At 34.8% G+C, this 19,499-nt stretch overlaps 1 long non-coding RNA gene across 1 annotated transcript in view; it reads right to left on the bottom strand.

Annotated features, from left to right (window-relative positions):
* LOC116549577 overlaps window positions 1-7,975 on the bottom strand; it is an 88,888-nt gene extending 80,913 nt beyond the window's left edge. Inside the window, exons 1-2 of the long non-coding RNA XR_004267945.1 lie at window positions 7,544-7,975; window positions 728-898 (exon numbers count right to left, since the gene is read on the bottom strand). This is a non-coding gene — a long non-coding RNA (uncharacterized LOC116549577). The remainder of the gene's footprint in view (window positions 1-727; window positions 899-7,543) is intronic.
* Between the last annotated feature and the right edge of the window lie 11,524 nt (window positions 7,976-19,499).

The following is a 19,499-nucleotide window of genomic DNA, read 5'->3' on the forward strand; positions in this document are numbered from 1 at the left end:
CCAAAGATCTCTTCTGTAAATTCAAGTATTTGTAATGAATTTCTCACTTTTAAAAAATGGTAGCAAGCACACATCAAAATATAAGAGATAACCTCTATTTTATTTTTTTGAGGTCCTAACTAGAGCCTTTATCTTGCTGGTCTTCTGTCAGCTTAAAAAACTACTTGAATATTTTAGCCTTGTACACTCTAGCTGCTTTGCAATTATAAAACTCTCACACAAAAAATTTAAGGTATGCTCTTTAGGGACACAGTAATATTCCCTTTTACTGTCAATAATACCTCAGTCCAGAGAATACAGTTCTATGTTTTAATGTGTAAATATGAATTTATATATACCAGAACGAAAAAATCAAATCTATCATCCAAATATTTGTCATTCCCCTATTATTTCTGGGTATCACAATACTCTTGTTCACAATGTTTATATGTCTATTTCCTATATAATCACAACCTATGTATCAGGTGAAATTCCTTCAGCTCACCAGGAGATATATCATCACAAGTTGAACTAGCACATATTTTCAAAATATCACACATGTAGCCCTGTATTAGTTACCTATTGCTGTGTAAAAACTTAAAAAACTTGGCAGCTTAAACCACACACACTTATTATCTAAATATCTTAGGTCAAAAGTCCAGTCATGGTTTAACTGGATCCTCTATTTTAAGCCCTATTACAGGTTGTAATCAACCTGTCATCTGGGATGTAGTCATCTGAAGGTTACCTGGGGAAGAATCCACTTCCAGGCTCACATGGTTGATGGCAGGATTCAGTTCTTCACAAACTGCTGGACTGAGGGCCTTAGTTCCTCGCTGGTGGTTGGCCAGAGGCCACATTCAGTTTTTTGCACATAGGCCTTTCCAAGGTACCAGCTTGCTTTAAGAAAGCATGCAAACTGAAAAAGTAATAGAGAGAGTCTGCTATTAAGGGGAAAGTTAGAATCTTTTGTAACATAATCATGGAACTGACATCCCAGCACTTTTGCTATAGTCTATAGGTTACAAGCAAGTTTCTAGGTTCAGCCTACATGCTTAGAGAGGGGATTACATAAGGGCCTGAATGCAAAAAGTTGACATGAAGAGAATAACGGACAAAAAATTCATATACAACTGGAAATTAATTCTCTACATGATTAGTTATGTCTGATCAATCCTCCTGAAACAGACATTTGATCATATCACTATCCTTACTTAAAAATAATCATCAAAGATCCCTTTGCCTATAGCTACCCACAATCAGACCCCAATCTTCATTTTCAATTTATTTTCTAGTTTCTCTTACTGCTTCTCATATATTTCATTTTCTAGCCCATGTTGCTAGCTCAATTCATGAGGTGCTTGCTTTGCATGTTTGTTCATGTTGTTCTCTCTGACTGAAATAGTATATCCTTCTCTGGACACAAAGACAGGGTTTTGGCCAGGCCACCACGCCTGTAATCCCAGCACTTTGGGAGGCTAAGGTAGGCAGATCATGAGGTCAGGAGATCAAGAGCATACTGGCCAACATGGCGAAACCCTGTTTCTATTAAAAATACAAAACTTAGCTGGGCTCAGTGGCGTGTGCCTATCGTCTCAGCTACTGAGGAGGCTGAGGCTAGAGACTCACTTGAACCAGGGAGTTGAAGGTTATAATGAGCTGAGATCGCACCACTGTACTCCAGCCTGGCGACAGAGAAAGACTCTGTTAAAAAAAAAAAAAAAAAAAAAAAAAGAAAGAAAGCAAGAAAGCAAGAAAGAAAAGGTTTTTTTCTGGGAAAGAGAAAGGGTAGTGGAGGGCATATTATTTCTCTCTTCAAATACTTAAAAAGGTAGGGTCAAAAAAGTCACTGTGTGGAAGACTAAAAGGGCAGGAATTAAGGCACAATGAAGAGAAATCCTAAGAGCCATCAAGGCTGCCCATTATTGAAATAAATTGCCTCAAAATATGAGTTTTTCATTTAAAGTGTTCAAACAAATCATTTAAGCATGATGGGGATGAAGGGATTTCTGTCTTGAGCATGAATTAGAAGGAAGAGACTTCTAAGGCACCTTCCAACTGTTAAGATTGCATGAATTCATGATTTTATATAAGAAACCAAAACCATTATTATAACTTACAAAGATAAGAAAAAATGATTTACATAAAATTTAAAAATAAATTATATTTGATATTTTAAGCTGTGATTATTTTATATACTCAAGAATCTTCCTTCTTCAATATTTTCCCTATTTATGATTCATTATTATCACAATAAACTATAGAACTACCCCGCATTCCAAATTAGAAAATAAGTATGTTTGTGACCAATATGCACAAAAGTAAGGTTTTAATTGTTTAAGATGAGTTATGGTTCCATTTGAAAACTCATTTCCAACCAAGTATGTCCCTAAGAAATTATATAAAAGGAACTCAGTCTTTATTTTCACATACTCTTTCATCACTGTTCATTCTAAGTTTACTGATGAGGCCAATATTCAGAAAACTCTTTTTCTTGCTTTAGAAAAATTTACAGATAAAACAGCTGCCCATTCTCTTGTTTTCATTACTTCACTGGATAAGTTAGAACAAGTGGTTCTATTAATTATGCATGGAATCATTGCATTGGTAAAGAGACTTCTAAAACTATGCCTTCAGCTTTTTCAGAGATAAGACGGGTTGTGAGAGTAAAAGAGGGAGATCAAGGGAATTAGTGTTATCCGTTCCTTGTTTGAGCACCTGATTTAAAGTCCCTCCAGATGGTGTCTAGTGGAGAACAAATACATGGATGAAAACTGGCACACTTTTTTAAAAAGAAAAATGTTTGATGATTGTTTGTGGCTTACTTTATCTATACTACAAGATGACTGAGGGCAGGCAGCCTGCCTAATTCGGTTACATTGTGTGGCTCAGTAACCATCACATTCAGACGCACTTTTAAATAATTGTTTAATGAATCAGTAATTGAGTAAATAAGTATGTGAGACACAAACATGTCCCAGTGTGTGGATAGGCCTTGGAACTTCAGGTTCTGCTGACGTGTCTATTATGCATCCTAGGATCATATATGACAAAAACAAGAAAACTTGAATAAGACTGAACGCCAGTGTATACTAACTCCTTATTGAGTAGAAATAAAATTAGGTGTAAGCCCATCTGTCCAGGCTGTTTCTATCAAATACATAGTGTTATTCAAGGCCAAATAAGGCAGACATAGTAGATTTGACTATTATGTAAATTTGGTGTTATGACCATGAGATGGAACACACTTGTGTAGATGAGAAGGATGCTATCTTTAAAAGAAATGAAAATTTCCATCCTATGAAGAAAATTCTGGGACCTATGGAAGTGGATTTTAGATTAAGGGAAGAAAATGTGTTCTACTCTTTCTGGAGCTTAGATTAGATATACATCAGGCTTTGTAATATGACAAGAGATTAATCGCTCTGGCCACAAGGAAACTAGTCAGCAGTAGGACAGGAAGCAAGCCAGTAAGGGGAATCTGACTGGTCTGCACCTGGCCAGTTGTTGAATGTAGTCACCTTGTAATGTACACCTTCTACTTCCTGAAATGTTCAGTAAACTATCATTAAAATTTGCAGCATGAACTCTGCCTTGTGTTTGGAAAGAAATGAACACTCTGAAGTGTGCTAGTCACAATAGCCAGGGCAGTAGTCAAAGGAGTGGTGACTCTGGTGGTCAGCAGTAACAGAATCAGCTTAGTGGACACATGATGTGCAAGGCCAGAGGAAAAAAAAAAAAAAAAAAAAAACTCTGACATTTAGACAGCAGCCATTTGTTAACCAGTTGCCTTGTCCATAAAATGGGGCAATAATACTGTCCTTGCTTCCCTCAACGAAAGTTATAAGTAAAATACTGAATTACTGTAATATGTTTTGAACACCTTGCAAGAAACACGATACATGAGCATATGATATCATGATTACCTCCATAATAAAAAGAAAATAAAATATTGAAAATAATCATATGTACTTTTTTAAAACCTGCAGTTGCATATGAAATATATAACCCCTTTTATTGTTTTCTGCCTAATACAATGCACCTGCATTAAAAGTATACCCCCATGGTTCAATTTTTAAAAATACATAAAATTTAGACAGGTACTTATTCTTTTATTCACCCCATTGTGCCTAAATTTCACAGAACATATTTTAAACAATATACTACCACAAAGAGACCACTTCAATACAAATCTCAATAGTGTGGGTTAATAAAAATTACTTTTAAAGGCAAACATCTGGCACCTCATAAATATATATCACCTTTCATCAAGAGTTGTTCAAACTCTCCCTGTATATGTTACACTTATAAGCATTATTAATTCAGCACATTGTACGATGGTTTTAGAGCAGTCCCAAAGCAGAATTACATGTGTAAAATATGTGCTGCAATATCTAGGGCCGTGGAGATCATAAAGAACAAGACATTAACCACAATGCTAAATCCCTTTGATTTAATGTTTTCTGTTAGCTAGCAGTGGTGACTTTTTAAACACAGATACAAGAAAATACTATAGTTAAGCTTAAGGGCAACCATTTGGTCTAATTTTTTCCCTCTCTTGACATTTAGCAAATTATTCCAGGCTTACATTTAGCTCATGTCAAAATGTGTCTTAAATATTTTACTGTAGTTTATTTGTACATCTGAAACAAATTTTAAAAGATGATTTGCCTTTACAAAGTCTGTATCCATAATGCCAAACTGATACTTCTTTTTTTCAGAAGATATTGAAAATAAAGAATATTCTGTAATGCCCTTTGGCTATTTTTCCTGTCATTAATGATCTTACTGTGAGATTTTTATTTGCTGTAGTTCAGTTTTTATTTTTCCATGTAAGTAAAGGCCAATTTTCTTGTTATATGTTTAATAAATATGGAAAAAGTACAATCAGTTTTATTGTTATATTTTATAGTAGCATATATATGTACATATGTTTATATATATATATATAATATTTTTATTTTGCCAGGTTTTTACTCTTTTAGCTGTTCCTGATTGGGGTTCGATATATTTCCTTGTATTTTCATATTTCTCTCTACCAATTTAAGAAATGAATACCACAAAATTCATGCATTTAAAGCTGAAGATTGTGAAGGTTTGAGGCCTGATCTGGCATAGATTAAAGAGACAGTCTGCCTTATTCATATAATAAGCCTGGCATTCTATCTAAAATTTATCATTATTCACATATACATTTAAATCCTATTGATTTCCATGCACTATCCTATGCAGTGAAGATACAAAGACAAACAAAACAGACAGCCTTCTTAACTGTACAGAACTCTACACATAAAAGAGAAATTAGAAAAGAATAAGTCAACAATTAAAACTGTAAAATATTTTAAGTTCTCTAAGGAAAGAAATACATCAGTGGCTGTGACCAAAAATTAAAAACTACCTTTCCTCATGTATGTCTTCTTTTGTAAAGTGTCTGTTCATATCCTTTGCCTACTTTTGAATGGGCTTGTTTGTTTTTTTCTTGTAAATCTGTTTTAGTCCTCTGTAAATTCTGGATATCAGCCCTTTGTCAGATAGGTAAACTGCAAAGATTTTTTTCCCATTCTGTTGGTTGCTGATTCACTCTAATGACTGTTTCTTTTGCCATGCAGAAGCTGTGGAGTTTGATTAGGTCCCATTTGTCTATTTTGGCTTTTTTTTTTTTTTTTTTTTTTTTTTTTGAGTCCGAGTTTCGCTCTTGTTACCCAGGCTGGAGTGCAATGGCTCAATCTCGGCTCACCACAACCTCCACCTCCTGGGTTCACGCAATTCTCCTGCCTCAGCCTCCTGAGTAGCTGCTATTTTGGCTTTTGTTGCCAATGCTTTTGGTGTTTTCGTCATGAAGTCCTTGCCTACACATATGTCCTGAATGGTTTTGCCTAGATTTTCTTCTAGGGTTTTCATGGTGTTAGGTCTTATGTTTAAGTTTTTAATCCATCTGGAGTTAATTTTAGTGTAAGGTGTCAGGAAGGAGTCCAGTTTCTGCTTTCTGCAAATGGCTAGCCAGTTTTCCCAAAAACATTTATTAAACAGGGAATCCTTTCCCCATTGCTTGTTTTTTTCAGGCTTGTCAAAGATCGGATGGTTGTAGATATGTTGTGTTGCCTCCGAGACCTCTGTTCTGTTCCATTGGTCTATATCTCTGTTTTGGTACCAGTACCATGCTGTTTTGATTACTGTAGCCTTGTAGTATAGTTTGAAGTCCAGTAGTGTGATGCCTCCCACTTTGTTCTTTTTGCTTAGAATTGACTTGGCTATGTGAGCTCTCTTTTGGTTCCATATGAAGTTTAAGGTGGTTTTTTCCAGTTCTGTGAAGAAGGTCATTGGTAGCTTGATGGGGATAGCTCATCATCACTGGTCATCAGAGAAATGCAAATCAAAACAACATTGAGATACCATCTCAGGCCAGTTAGAATGGCAATCATTAAAAAATCTGGAGATAACAGATGCTGGAGAGGATGTAGAGAAATAGGAACACTTTTACACTGTTGGTGGGAGTGTAAATTAGTGCAACCATTGTGGAAGACAGTGTGGCGATTCCTCGAGGACCTAGAAATAGAAATTCCATTTGACCCAACAATCCCATTACTGGGTATATATCCAAAGGATTACGAATCATTCTACTATAAGGATGCGTACACACGAATGTTCATTGCAGCACTGTTTACAATAGCAAAGACCTGAAAACAACCCAAAGCCCATCGATGATAGACTGGACAGGGAAAATGTGGCACATATACACCTTGGGATATTATGCAGCCATCAAAAATGATGAGTTTGTGTCCTTTGTAGGGACATGGATGAACTTGGAAATCATCATTCTCAGCAAACTGACAGAAGAGCAGAAGATCAAACACCGCATGTTCTCACTCATAGGCGGGTGTTGAACAATGAGAACACATGGACACAGGGAGGGGAGCACTACATACTGGGGTCAGTTGGGGGGAAATAGGGGAGGGACGGTGGGGGGTGGGGAGTTGGGGAGAGATAGCAAGGGGAGAGATGCCAGATGTAGGTGATGGGGAAGAAGGCAGCAAATCACACTGCCACGTGTGTATCTATGCAACAATCCTGCATATTCTTCACATGTACCCCAAAACCTAAAATGTAACAAAATAATAAATTAATTAATTAATTTAAAAAAAACTACATTTCTTTGAATAAGATACTCATATATAACCTAAGTATCTAATGCTAAATATGTAACGCTGATGGGTAGAAGAAACACATCCAACTTTTATCTTACAATCATATTAAAATGAATATCTAAATGTGCAAATAGAGAATATTCTGTGCTCATATTAGAAAACATGAAAGAATAACAGTTTTATTATCCTTAAGAACAAACCTTTTAAAGGTTCCATTTCACACTAAAAAAAGAATAATCTTAGAAAAATAACTGAAATTATTTGAAAGCTCAAAAGAGAGTAACTCAGATGATTAGTAAAAAAGGTTAGATTTTCTTATAAAACCCTAAAAATTTAGTAGAAAATAAATAAGTTTATAGGAGTCAAGGAGTCATATACAGAAACTTCAAGACAATCTTCTACAAAAGGAGGAACCTTACCTAACAATGATTTGCACTGACCATTGCATGTAAAGGAGCACCTTGCCTGGAAAGTAAGGAAAGAGATTTTAAAAGAATTCACTAGCAGCAATGGGTTGAAGACCAAATTCAGTATTAGAACACGAAGACAGCAATGTGTGATCCAGAGTCCTGTTAGGTCCCCATTATTGTTTGCCTTATGTGCCTAGAGTCCATTGCACTTGCTCACAGTGTATCCTTGAAATGACCCCTGCTAAATAATCCCCGCCATATTAAACACAAAAAGGTAATCTTTGATGCAGAAGGAAGCTTCTTGTTGAAAATCCTGTATAGCAGTGGTGCTATCTCTACAAACCTCCGGTAATGAAACTCTTAACTGGCAAGTAAAAAATACAGTATATGAGAACCTTATCCTTCTCCCTTCATTTAAGCTTGAAAGACTTGGTCTTGAAACCTCTTAAAGGTCCCATTTCACATTAAAAAAAGAATAATCTTAGAAAAATAACTGAAATTATTTGAAAGCTCAGAAGAGAGTACAGGTATTGATCGACTTACGGCCTATGCAACTTAGGACCATTCGACTTTACTACCACAATCATTAGCCACGAATGCTCTGCTGTAGATTTTTGGAAACACTACAACATTTTGATGTGTATCAAGAATATCGCTACCGCCTGGGAGGCTGTGACGACAAAGTGCATGAATGGCATCTGGAAAAATTGTGTTAAGTGCTATGTTAATGATTTTGACAGATTTGACAGTGAACATGAACTTGAAACGATTTGTGAAAAAATAGTAAAACTCGCTCAAGACCTTTCTTTGGAGTGTGAAATGGAAGATGTCGAAGAGTTGCTAGACAAAGAATCCGGAGAACTTGCAAATGAAGAGCTAATCAAACTAGAAGAAGAAAGAGTGGCAGAAGAAGAAAGAAGAGAAGCAGAGAAAGAAGAGGAGGAGCCAGAAAGCAAGTTCACCACTAACGGATTATCAGACGGTTTATCTTTACTGAATAAACTTCTTATACATTTCGAAGCAAGGGACCCAAACATCGAACAATTTGCAAGGACTGAATGGATGGCGCACGATGTGTTTCGTCCGTATCGTGAAATTTATGAAGAGAAAAAGAAACATATAATTCAGACAAAGCTCACCATGTTTATGAAGAAACCAACTCCGGTAACCCCAACTGCTGCCTCAGATGATGACATCAACAATCCGCAGCCAAGCACCAGCGGCCAATAAAATGTTTCGTACATGTTTACGTATTTTGATATGTTTTACAATTGGGAAAATGTTTCCTATGGTATTTTTTACACCTGTATTTTGTATTTTTGTATGGACCTGTATTTTGTAATTTTGTATGTTTTGCATATATTAAACCAGTTTTACTGGTAATGCAGTGCTTTACTTAAACCTGACGAATGTAAAAATAAGAAACAAAATGGGGTAGAGATGATACAAATGGCATAAAATGAACAAAGAAAATTATGATATATAACAATAATAAAAGAAAATTACGATAAAATATGATTTAAAGATTTTTATAACATCATTTCACAGTACTGTACATATAGCCTACTCACCTTACGACCAAATCGTGTTACGACCGGTCTGTCAGAACCAATCATGGTCGTAAGTCGAGCACTACCTGTAACTCAGATGATTAGTAAAAAAATGTTAGATTTTCTTATAAAACCCTACAAATTTAGTGCAAAATTAATAATTTTATAGGAGTCAAGGTACTAATGTAACTAATGAAACAGATAGCCAAAGGGAAAATTTGAGTCCAAAGAGATTACACAAAGAAAAACAATATAAGCAATAAGTTTAAAACCTAAATGAAGCAGAGATCAACCAAGAGAAGAGCAAGTACTAATGATCAACACCAATTTGACTGCTACTATGAGCCAGCAGCTTCCTAGACACTGCGGTTACAGCAATGAATAAAACAAAGTCCCTTTTATCAAGGAGTCCTCTTTTATGTCTACTGAAGAGATTATCACCATAAACAAAATGAACAATTAAACATCTGCTGCATTAGAAGATAAGTGCAATGAAAATCTATAAAAAAGATGAAGGAAAAGGAACAAACATGGTGATGAGGTTATAATTTTTGACTGAGTGGTCAAAGAAGATCTCATCTCACTGAGAAGGTAACACTAGGACTTGATACTGTAGAAGAGATAGTGTGTTACTTCTAAGTCATGGAAGACACTGTAGCTTCCATCTTGATTTCTTAGGTCACTCCTTCTGGAGATAGTCAGGTGTCAGGGCATGAAAACACTCAACCAGTCTATAAAGAGTCAATCATGGAGAGAAGGATATTTATGCATTCATAAAGGCCACCCAGGTAGATGCGACCCATGTTGTGTCTTGTATATGTTGTGGCTTTTATCTAATTCATGCATATCCCCAAAAGCTTCTGAGTTTCATTTATCATAGAAAATGCTCTTGCCTTCACAGAGTTTCTAGCACAGTGTTATAGCTGTATTACTTCAAAGTGTCAAACATTATTCTCGGAGCAGTAAGTTTAACTTTAAAACTCGGATCTAACAAAGTAACATGCATGTAAACAGTAATACAATTATGCTTTTAAGGTAATCCAAAATGCTAGGTCATGCTTTTCAAAATTTTCTTAAAAGAATGACACTGCATAACCAATAATGTGTATACAGGAAGGAAAGGGTGGTTTCACATGGATTAATTTAAAAATACTTCAATACATTAAAGGAAATATAAACAAACTGTGTCTTAGAAAAATGATAAAAAAAGGAAAAAACAAAGTGTCATCCTTAGAAAATTAAATATAGAATATTTAATCAACATGTAAAGGCCAGAAGGCCTATGGTAGCCACTTATCATATCACATTATTTTGAAAGTTCTTGTCAATTCTATGCATAACAGTAGAAATAATTTGTAAAAAAAAAAAAAAAGAAGAAAAAAAAGAACATGCTATTATCTACCTTAAAAATGCAAAAATGATCCAACTTAAAATTAAAAATATCATTTTGTATGAAGGCTGTAAAACAAATATGAGGAAATCAAAAGCTTTCCTGGATACTTAATGATGTACAAGATGTCAGTCACTATAGAAACCAAGGTCTAAAATGTATAAAAATAAATTGTATAGTTGGACCTCTGTGGGTCCATATCCATGGATTCAACCAACTACAGAGACAAAGTATTAAAAAAAAAAAAGAAAAATTGCATCATACTGAATATGTACATATGTTTCTTTATCATTATTCAAACAATAATTTATAAATAATCTAGAACTGATTAAAATTATATTGGGATTATGTACTTAAGTTAATATGCAAATATTCTCCATTTTATATAAGGGTATTGAGTGTCCATGGATTTTGATATCCATGGGGGTCTTGGAACCAACCTCCCATAGATCATAAGGGATGACTGTTTAAGAAATATTTATGGCCATGAGAAGTGGCTCACACATGTAATCCCAGAACTTTGGGAGGCCAAGGTAGGAAGATTACTTAAACCCAGAAGTTCGAAAACAATCTGGGCAGTATAATGAGCCCCTGCTTCTTAAAAACAATAAAAAATTTATCTGGGCATTGTGGCACGTGCCCATGGTCCAAGCTACTCAGGAGGCTGAGACAGGAGGATTGTGTGAGCGCAGGAGGTCAAAGCTGTAGCAAACCAAGATTGCACCACTGCACTCCAACCTGAAGAAAAGTAAATGAAACAAAACAAATGTTTATATAAAGAGTACCACAAAATTTTGCTAAGGAAGAAAAAATAGTTTAAAATTTAAGTAAAAGGAGAGGGACATGCCAGATTTCTGGATTAAAAGATGGGATGGTATAAATGTATTAATTTTCCTAAAATATCTGTAAACATAATGACATTTTAATAAATACATCAAAAGAATATATTTTAAACATGACAAAAATAATTTTAAGCTATAGGAAAAATAAATTGTATTATATTTCTGCCTTCACTCCTAAAAATTGTCATGTTTGAGGGAAGCATTTGGACTATATTATATACCTCACTGAAGAAGATGTCACATCTATACATGAACAGAAAACTAGTATGTGACTGTTGTTAACTGCATGTCTTGATAGGCAACGTTTACATACTAAATTTTTGCAGTTGTACTAATTAGGCAATCTGTGTTTCAAAACATAATGTCCATAAATGTATCTTTGTACTTCGAATAGCAAGTGAAAAGAAGATCTTCACCAAGTGTCAACTTCTAAGTTAATCCTTTGTAAACAGGAAGTAGGACAAACACTAATACACACTAAGGACTTCTGATTTTCTAGGTACTTTACATACATTTTGGAATTCAATCGACACCATGAGATAGATAAACCTTGAGAAAACTAAAACTCAGAGAAATGAAATACCAGTTATTCAACTACTTATTGGTAAATTCAGTCAATCTCAAGATTGTCTGGCTCTAAATTCAGACCCCTCCAATTTGCCATTTTTTAGTGGTTTTATTGCTTCTATCTTTTACGTCATTTTTTTAACATTCTTATTTCAAATACTATTATTTCTACTTTGATCATTCTCTTCATCGTATCTGTCAATTCTTACATTGGTTTACTCTCCATGCATCAGCAATTTTTGATTAGTTGAAATTCTATTTATTTACTGTATATCTGCCTATTATCTGTCTATATTAATTTATTATGCAGAAAACCCCAGAGTTGTGGAAATGTCGCTTCAGATATGTCTTTGGCTTGTTTTGTCAGGGACATTTAAAGAAGTTTAATAACTGTGGCACAATTTTTACGCTGAATTCTTGGCATGTTGTTCTCAAACCTTGCAGTGTATTTACATCATCATCTCACATTCACATTTAAGACAAACTTGGAATTTCAATTTCTGTTCAGTGGCATTTCCCCTTCAAAGATCCAAATCAAAACAACATTGAGATACCATCTCACGCCAGTTAGAATGGCGATCATTAAAAAATCTGGAGACAACAGATGCTGGAAAGGATGTGGAGAAATAGGAACACTTTTGCACTGTCGGTGGGAGTGTAAATTAGTTCAACCATTGTGGAAGACAGTGTGGCGATTCCTCGAGGACCTAGAAATAGAAATTCCATTTGACCCAGCAATCCCATTACTGGGTATATATCCAAAGGATTACAAATCGTTCTACTATAAGGACACGTGCACACGAATGTTCATTGCAGCACTGTTTACAATAGCAAAGACCTGGAACCAACCCAAATGCCCATCAACGATACACTGGATAGGGAAAATGTGGCACATATACACAATGGGATATTATTCAGCCATCAAAAACGATGAGTTTGGGTCCTTTGTAGGGACATGGATGAACCTGGAAACCATCATTCTCAGCAAACTGACAGAAGAGCAGAAGATCAAACACCGCATGTTCTCACTCATAGGCGGTTGTTGAACAATGAGAACACATGGACACAGGGAGGGGAGCACTACACACTGGGGTCAGTTGGGGGGAAATAGGGGAGGGACGGTGGGGGGTGGGGAGTTGGGGAGAGATAGCAAGGGGAGAGATGACAGATGTAGGTGATGGGGAGGAAGGCAGCAAATCACACTGCCACATGTGTACCTATGCAACAATTTTGCATGTTCTTCACATGTACCCCAAAACCTAAAATGCAATAAAATAAATAAATGGGAAAAAAAAGTCTCTATCTTTGAATAGATATACCCTTACTGCTTTTCAGAGGAAAGGGGGCAGTAAGGAGTGCTGAGTTTTATTCAGGCTCTTGCCTCCTAAGGCCCTGAGGCTGTGCCACCCATCCTTGTGTGTCTTTATTTATTTATTTATTTATTATTGTACTTTAGGTCCTGGAGTACATGTGCAAATCATGCAGGATTGTTGCATAGGTACATACATGGCAAGGTGGTTTGCTCCCTTCATCCCCCCATCTCCTCTATCTGGTATTTTTCCCCTGGTTATCCCTCCCCACCCTCCCCACCCCCTAATACCCCTCCCTTAGCCCCCCCCCAAACTGACAGCAGTGTGTGATGCTCCCCTCCCTGTGTCCATGTGTTCTAAGTGTTCAACACCAGCCTATGAATGAGAACATGCAGTGTTTGCTTTTCTGTTTTTGTGTCAGTTTGCTGAGAATGATGGTCTCCATATTCATCCATGTCCCTCCCACCCATGAAGGACACAAACTCATCGTTTTTGTGGCTGCATAGTATTCCATGGTGTATACATGCCACATTTTCTTTATGCAATCTATCGTTGATGGACATTTGGGTTGGTTTCAGGTCTTTGCTATTGTAAACAGTGCCACAATGAACATGTGTGCATGTGTCTTTATAATAGAACAATTTATACTTCTTTGGGTACATACCGAGTAATGGGATTGAACCCCCTTTTCCGGCCTGGAAATGACCCTCCAGAATTCTATTTCCTGAACCAACTTGGTGTCAGCCTCTACTACATTTGCACTGGTTTTGTGCTTCATTACAAGTAAATGTGGATTAATTTTTCATTGTTTTCTGTTCAGATATACAACTTTTTAAATCTAGTATTTCTAAATTTATATAAAGAGGCATTTCCTCCTCTCCCCTCTTCCATATGAGCTGACACTTGATAGCCCATGCTCTTCTCATTGTTTTTACCTCCATGATCTAAAAATTGTTTCTCTCTACTCTCATCTAGTTATCTTAAAATTCTCATCCAAATATTTTCTAATTCCATCCTTTTTTTTCTTATTTTTTTTATTTCTTTTATCTTTCCCCTTTCCTGGGGTGCCTTTTCATCTTTAGTTATCTCCAACAGTAGCCAGTATACTTCTCCCCATTTTTTTTTCGCTTTTCATGTGACTTATCCATTAGTGATAAATTTTGTTTGGCTTTCTCTTGTTATACAAGAACGTTGAGTCACAACTGAAATATTTTTTGTGTTTGCTTCATTGGTTAGCTCAGAACACTACAAGGGATGAAATTATTATGAAAAATTAATTAAGTTAATTAACTGTAACTTGGAATTTGAATGCACAGAACTCTTTCAGGTAATTAGCACTACTGTAGGCTAGGGATTGTATTATTTAGGGTGGAACAGAGTGTGAAGTTTAAACGGAAATCAGGTATTTTATGAAAAAACTATTTCCCCATGGTAAGTTTTAAATAAATATAAGCCATTTCAGTTTTATATATAAGATCTGTTAATTATGCCAAGATAGCTTTTAGAGGGAAGATATTCTGTTAAAGTTAATTATCATTCTACTTTAGAAAACTAGTTACAATGTTCAAAAAAAAAAATCTTATTAATGTAGGGATCAATTCATCATTTGGAGATCACCTTGGATCAAAAACTCAGTTTATACAATATTAAAAAAAATAGTTCACAGTTATTCTGTGCTATGTTCCAGGGGCTATTCTAAGTGACTTATCTCCAATAATTTACTATTTTCTATAACTACTCTAAATAATAGATCATACTATCATTTCATTTTACATGTGAGGGAACTGAGGCATAGTCAGATTAGGTAATTTGTTCCAGGTCACAGAGGTATTGTATTCTGAAGTTGATATTTTAATTTAAGTAAACTCACTCCAGATATTGTTTTGTTTTTTCAGAAAAACTACACTTTTAAAAATAGTTATTTTCTTCCTAATTTTTTTCTTAGAGCTAAAAACTGTTCAATAGCTTCATCATATTAAATTAGGCTTTCTTAATCCTAAGTGGTAATTGGGTAAGTTTTCTTAGGGAAAATCAATTCTGAATTCCACAGTGTTTAGGAAATAATACAATCTGAAACTGGGTGAATAATATAAAGCTCAGGCCATGTGAAATATTTCACAAAGTATGAGAAAAACTACATTTTAAGAACTATAAGTCAAAAGTAACCGCATTAGAAGAACCAGGAAATCCATGGATAATTAATATTAATTCAACAAGGAAAAAAAGACATGTCCATACCCTATCTATAGAAATAAATGTAGATGTTAGTATACTAGTGTAAATATGTACATACATTTCTTAGGTCTGACTTCTGAAGAGGCCTGGAGGTAATGAAACTCAAGTAGCAATGAGCTTCCTCAGTGCCTCACTGAGAGAAGTGCAGAGAAAGGCTTCAAACTGACATTAAAAGACAGAGAAGTCAATGTGATCACAGAAGCAAAGACTGGAGTGACGTGGCCACAAATCACAAATGCCAATAGTGTCTATCTAGAAGCTAGAAGAGGCAAAGAACTGATTCTTCCCTAGAACCTGCAGAAGGAGTGTAGTTCTGTTAATACTTTTGATTTTTTGAATTCTGGCCTCTGGAATTGTGAGGGACTAATTTTTGTTTGTAAGTCAAAAGGGTTGTACCAGATAACATTCACACTGGCAAAGAGATTACCTCTTTGCCTCTTATATTGTCATACTTATAAGTTTTTGCCAAATCCAATAGGCTCCATTGGTGTACTTTTAATTTACATTACTCTATGGGTGAGATTAAACATCTTTTCATATGCTTAAATGCCATTATTCCTTTCTTCTTTGTTAAGTATCTTTCATATCTTTTCCCAATATTTGTATTATGTTTTGGCCCTTTAATCCTCAATTTATTTATTTATTTGAGACACAGTTTCACTCTTGTTACCCAGGCTCGAGTGCAATGGCGCAATCTCAGCTCACCGCAACCTTCGCCTCCTGGGTTCAAGCAATTCTCCTGCCTCAGCCTCCCAAGTGGCTGGGACTACAGGCACGCGCCACCATGCTCAGTTAATTTTTGTATTTTCAGTAGAGACGGGGTTTCACCTTGTTGACCAGGATGGTCTCAATCTCTTGACCTCGTGATCCACCCACCTCGGCCTCCCAAAGTGCTGGGATTATAGGCTTGAGCCACCGTGACTGGCCAATTTTTAAAAAATTTTTTATTGTATATTGACAAATCATAGTTGTATATGTTTATGGAATATAAAGAAATGCTATAATTTTTAATACAATGTGGAATTATTAAATTAAATAAATTACATCAATCAGCTCAAATGTTTAACATTTCTTGTGATGGGAAAAATAAAGCTTTATTCCCTTTGCAATATTAAAATATAATTACTCAATTATTAGCTATATTCAGCATTCTGTACTATGGATCTTGAAAAGAAAATCAAACTTATTCCACCTAACAGAATTTATATCCTGTGACTATTATCTCCCCATTTACCCCACCCACTAGCTTCTGATAAATACCATTCTACTCTTTCCTTTCATGAGTTCAACTGTTTTAGATTCTACATACAAGTAAAAATATGTGGTATTTCTTTTTCTATGGTTTATTTCACTTAGCATAATGTTTTCCAATTTTACCCATATTGTCACAAATGATGGAATTTCTTCTCTTTATAAAGCTGAATAGTATTTCACTGTGTATATGTACCACATTTTCTTTATCTATTTGTCCGTAGATGGATACAGGTTGATCTCATAACCTGGGGACTGTGAATAGTGCTGCAATGAACACTGGAGTGCAGAAATCTCTCTGACATACGGACTCCAAAGCTTTTCCATCTCTGACATACTGACTCCAAAGCTTCTGGGTAAATGCACAGAACTATGACCTTAATTTTTAAGAGATCATTATATATTAGGAATATCCTGTTGTCTGTGATTTATTCTGCAAATATTTTCTTACAGTTTGTCAGGTATTTTTTTTTTTTTTACTTTGTTTATAGTGTTCTCACCATGCTTTTTTCTTTCCTCACTTTTCTGTAGTTAAGTGTATCAATCTTTCAAAAATCATCTCTGGATTTTGATTCATGATTAGAAAGTCTTTCTCTACATCAAGTTAAAGAGAAACTTACCTAATGAATTCTAGTTTTCTTCTAGTACTTATTTATCTCTACTACTTGTATGGTTTTATTTTTATATTTTTGTCTCTTCCATTTGGAGTTTATTCTATAATTTGCACTTGACTGATATACTGTGTGGTGCATTCCTAGACTTTTATAATTTCTAAATTCCCTGTTTTAGATGTGTCTCTTCTACACACCATATCGCTGAATCATGCTTTTGTGATCTAAATTTAAAACTGTTTTCTTTTAATAGATAAGTCCATTCGCATTTATTGATAAGACTGAGACAGCTGGTTTCAACTCTGTAATATTTAATAATAATGCATATTTTATTTTATTTGCAGTGTTTTTATTAAAAAGTTTAGTTTTGCTTTTTCTAAACCTTATGTTGGTATGTAAGAAGATCTATATTTTTATTCTAGTGATTATCTTTTTAGTTAGACCTTTATAAATGCCCTTTCCTTAACCTCTTAATCTACCTTAATCTACTTTCTTCTTTCCTTATTTTTCCTTTTTAAGAGCATTATTTTAAGTTTATCACAACATCCATCAATGTGAATAAGTATTCTACTTCTTCTACTTTTGTTTTAGATCTAGAATTACATATATTAAAGTACCATCAGTCTTTTTGCTGAAGTATTGCCAGTGATACATCAGCAGATTATCCTGCAGTAGATTCTTCAAAAAAAGATCATGGGTACAAAATCCCTAAGTTATTGTAGGTTCAAAACTATTTTTATATAGCCTTGATACTTGAAGGGCAGTTTGGCTGGATATAATCCTTTTTTTTTGCATCAGTTTTAAAAATTTTATTTTTCCATAAATTATTTAGGTACAGGTGGTATTTGGTTACATGAATAAGTTCTTCTTGGTGATTTTTGAGATCCTGGTGCACCCATCACTTGAGCAGTATGTACTATATTCATAGTCTTTTATCCCTTGCCCCCTTCACATTCATCCCCCCACTCCCCAAAGTCCATTGTATCATTCTTATGCCTTTGCAGCCTCATACCTTAGATCCCACGTACCAGTGAGAACATACAATGTTTGGTTTTCCATTCCTGAGTTACTGCACTTAGAATAGTAGTCTCCAATCCCATCCAGATCACTGAAAATGCTGTTAATTCATTCCTTTTTATGGCTGAGCAGTATTCCATCATGTTTATATACCACAGTTTCTTTATCCACTCATTGATTGATGGGCATTTGGGTTGGTTCCACGATTTTGTGAATGTAAATTGTGTTGCTATAAACATGCATGTGCAATTATCTTTTACAAATAATAACTTTTTCCAACAAAGATCAAAAGAGACACAGAAGGGCATTACATAATGGTAAAATGATCAGTGCAACAAGAAGGGCTAACTATCCTAAATATATATACACCCAATGCAGGAGCACCCAGATACATAAAGCAAGTTCTTAATGACCTGCAAAGAGGCTTAGGCTCCCACACAATAATAGTGAGAGATTTTAACACTCCACTGGATATAATCCTTAATTAAAATATTTTCACTGAATTGTTTGAAAATCTGCTCATTTTTTTGTCTTGTTTTGTGTGTTGTTTTAAAAAGGTCAGATGCTTGTCAAATTCTATTGACTTACAAGTTATATGATCTTTTTATCAGGAGATCTTGAGAATATTTTCTTTATCTTCGAAGTCTAATGACTTTACTGTCGTATTTCTTAAAGTTGACCATTCTGTGTTAATTTTTACAGGCACCTCATGGGCCTCTTTAATATATACATTCAAATCTTATTTTATTTGCAAAGTTTTTGTCTTAGATTATAGTTTTAATATTAGTTATATTTCATTGTTAACACTTTCAGGGACAAGTACATAAATGTCATTTTTTCTTACTCTTTTTACTTCTGTTCTTATTCCATTTCTTATCTTCTTGGTTGTTTCCCCTTTCTTTGGTTCCTCTATTAAATTTTTGTTTTATTTTGTACTTTATATTTTATTCTTTAAGAAAATTTTGTCTCTTTTCTTCTATTTCTTTCCTGAGTCCAATCAATTCTATTTTCATTTCATCCTATTATTTGTCCACTTCCGGTCTTAGTTTTTAAATTTCTGATTCAAAATAATTCTCAATAACACTAATGCTTATTTGATTATATTTTACTTTCAAACTTTGTCTCCTTCTATGTGTATTTTTTACAAAGAGTGAGAAGGTGAAAGAGTGACTTTCAGTGTTTTAAATCTATT

The sequence above is a fragment of the Sapajus apella genome, unplaced genomic scaffold, assembly GCF_009761245.1.
Source record: "Sapajus apella isolate SASKATOON/1434 unplaced genomic scaffold, GSC_monkey_1.0 scaffold6, whole genome shotgun sequence".
In the NCBI taxonomy this organism is placed as follows: Eukaryota; Metazoa; Chordata; class Mammalia; order Primates; family Cebidae; genus Sapajus; species Sapajus apella.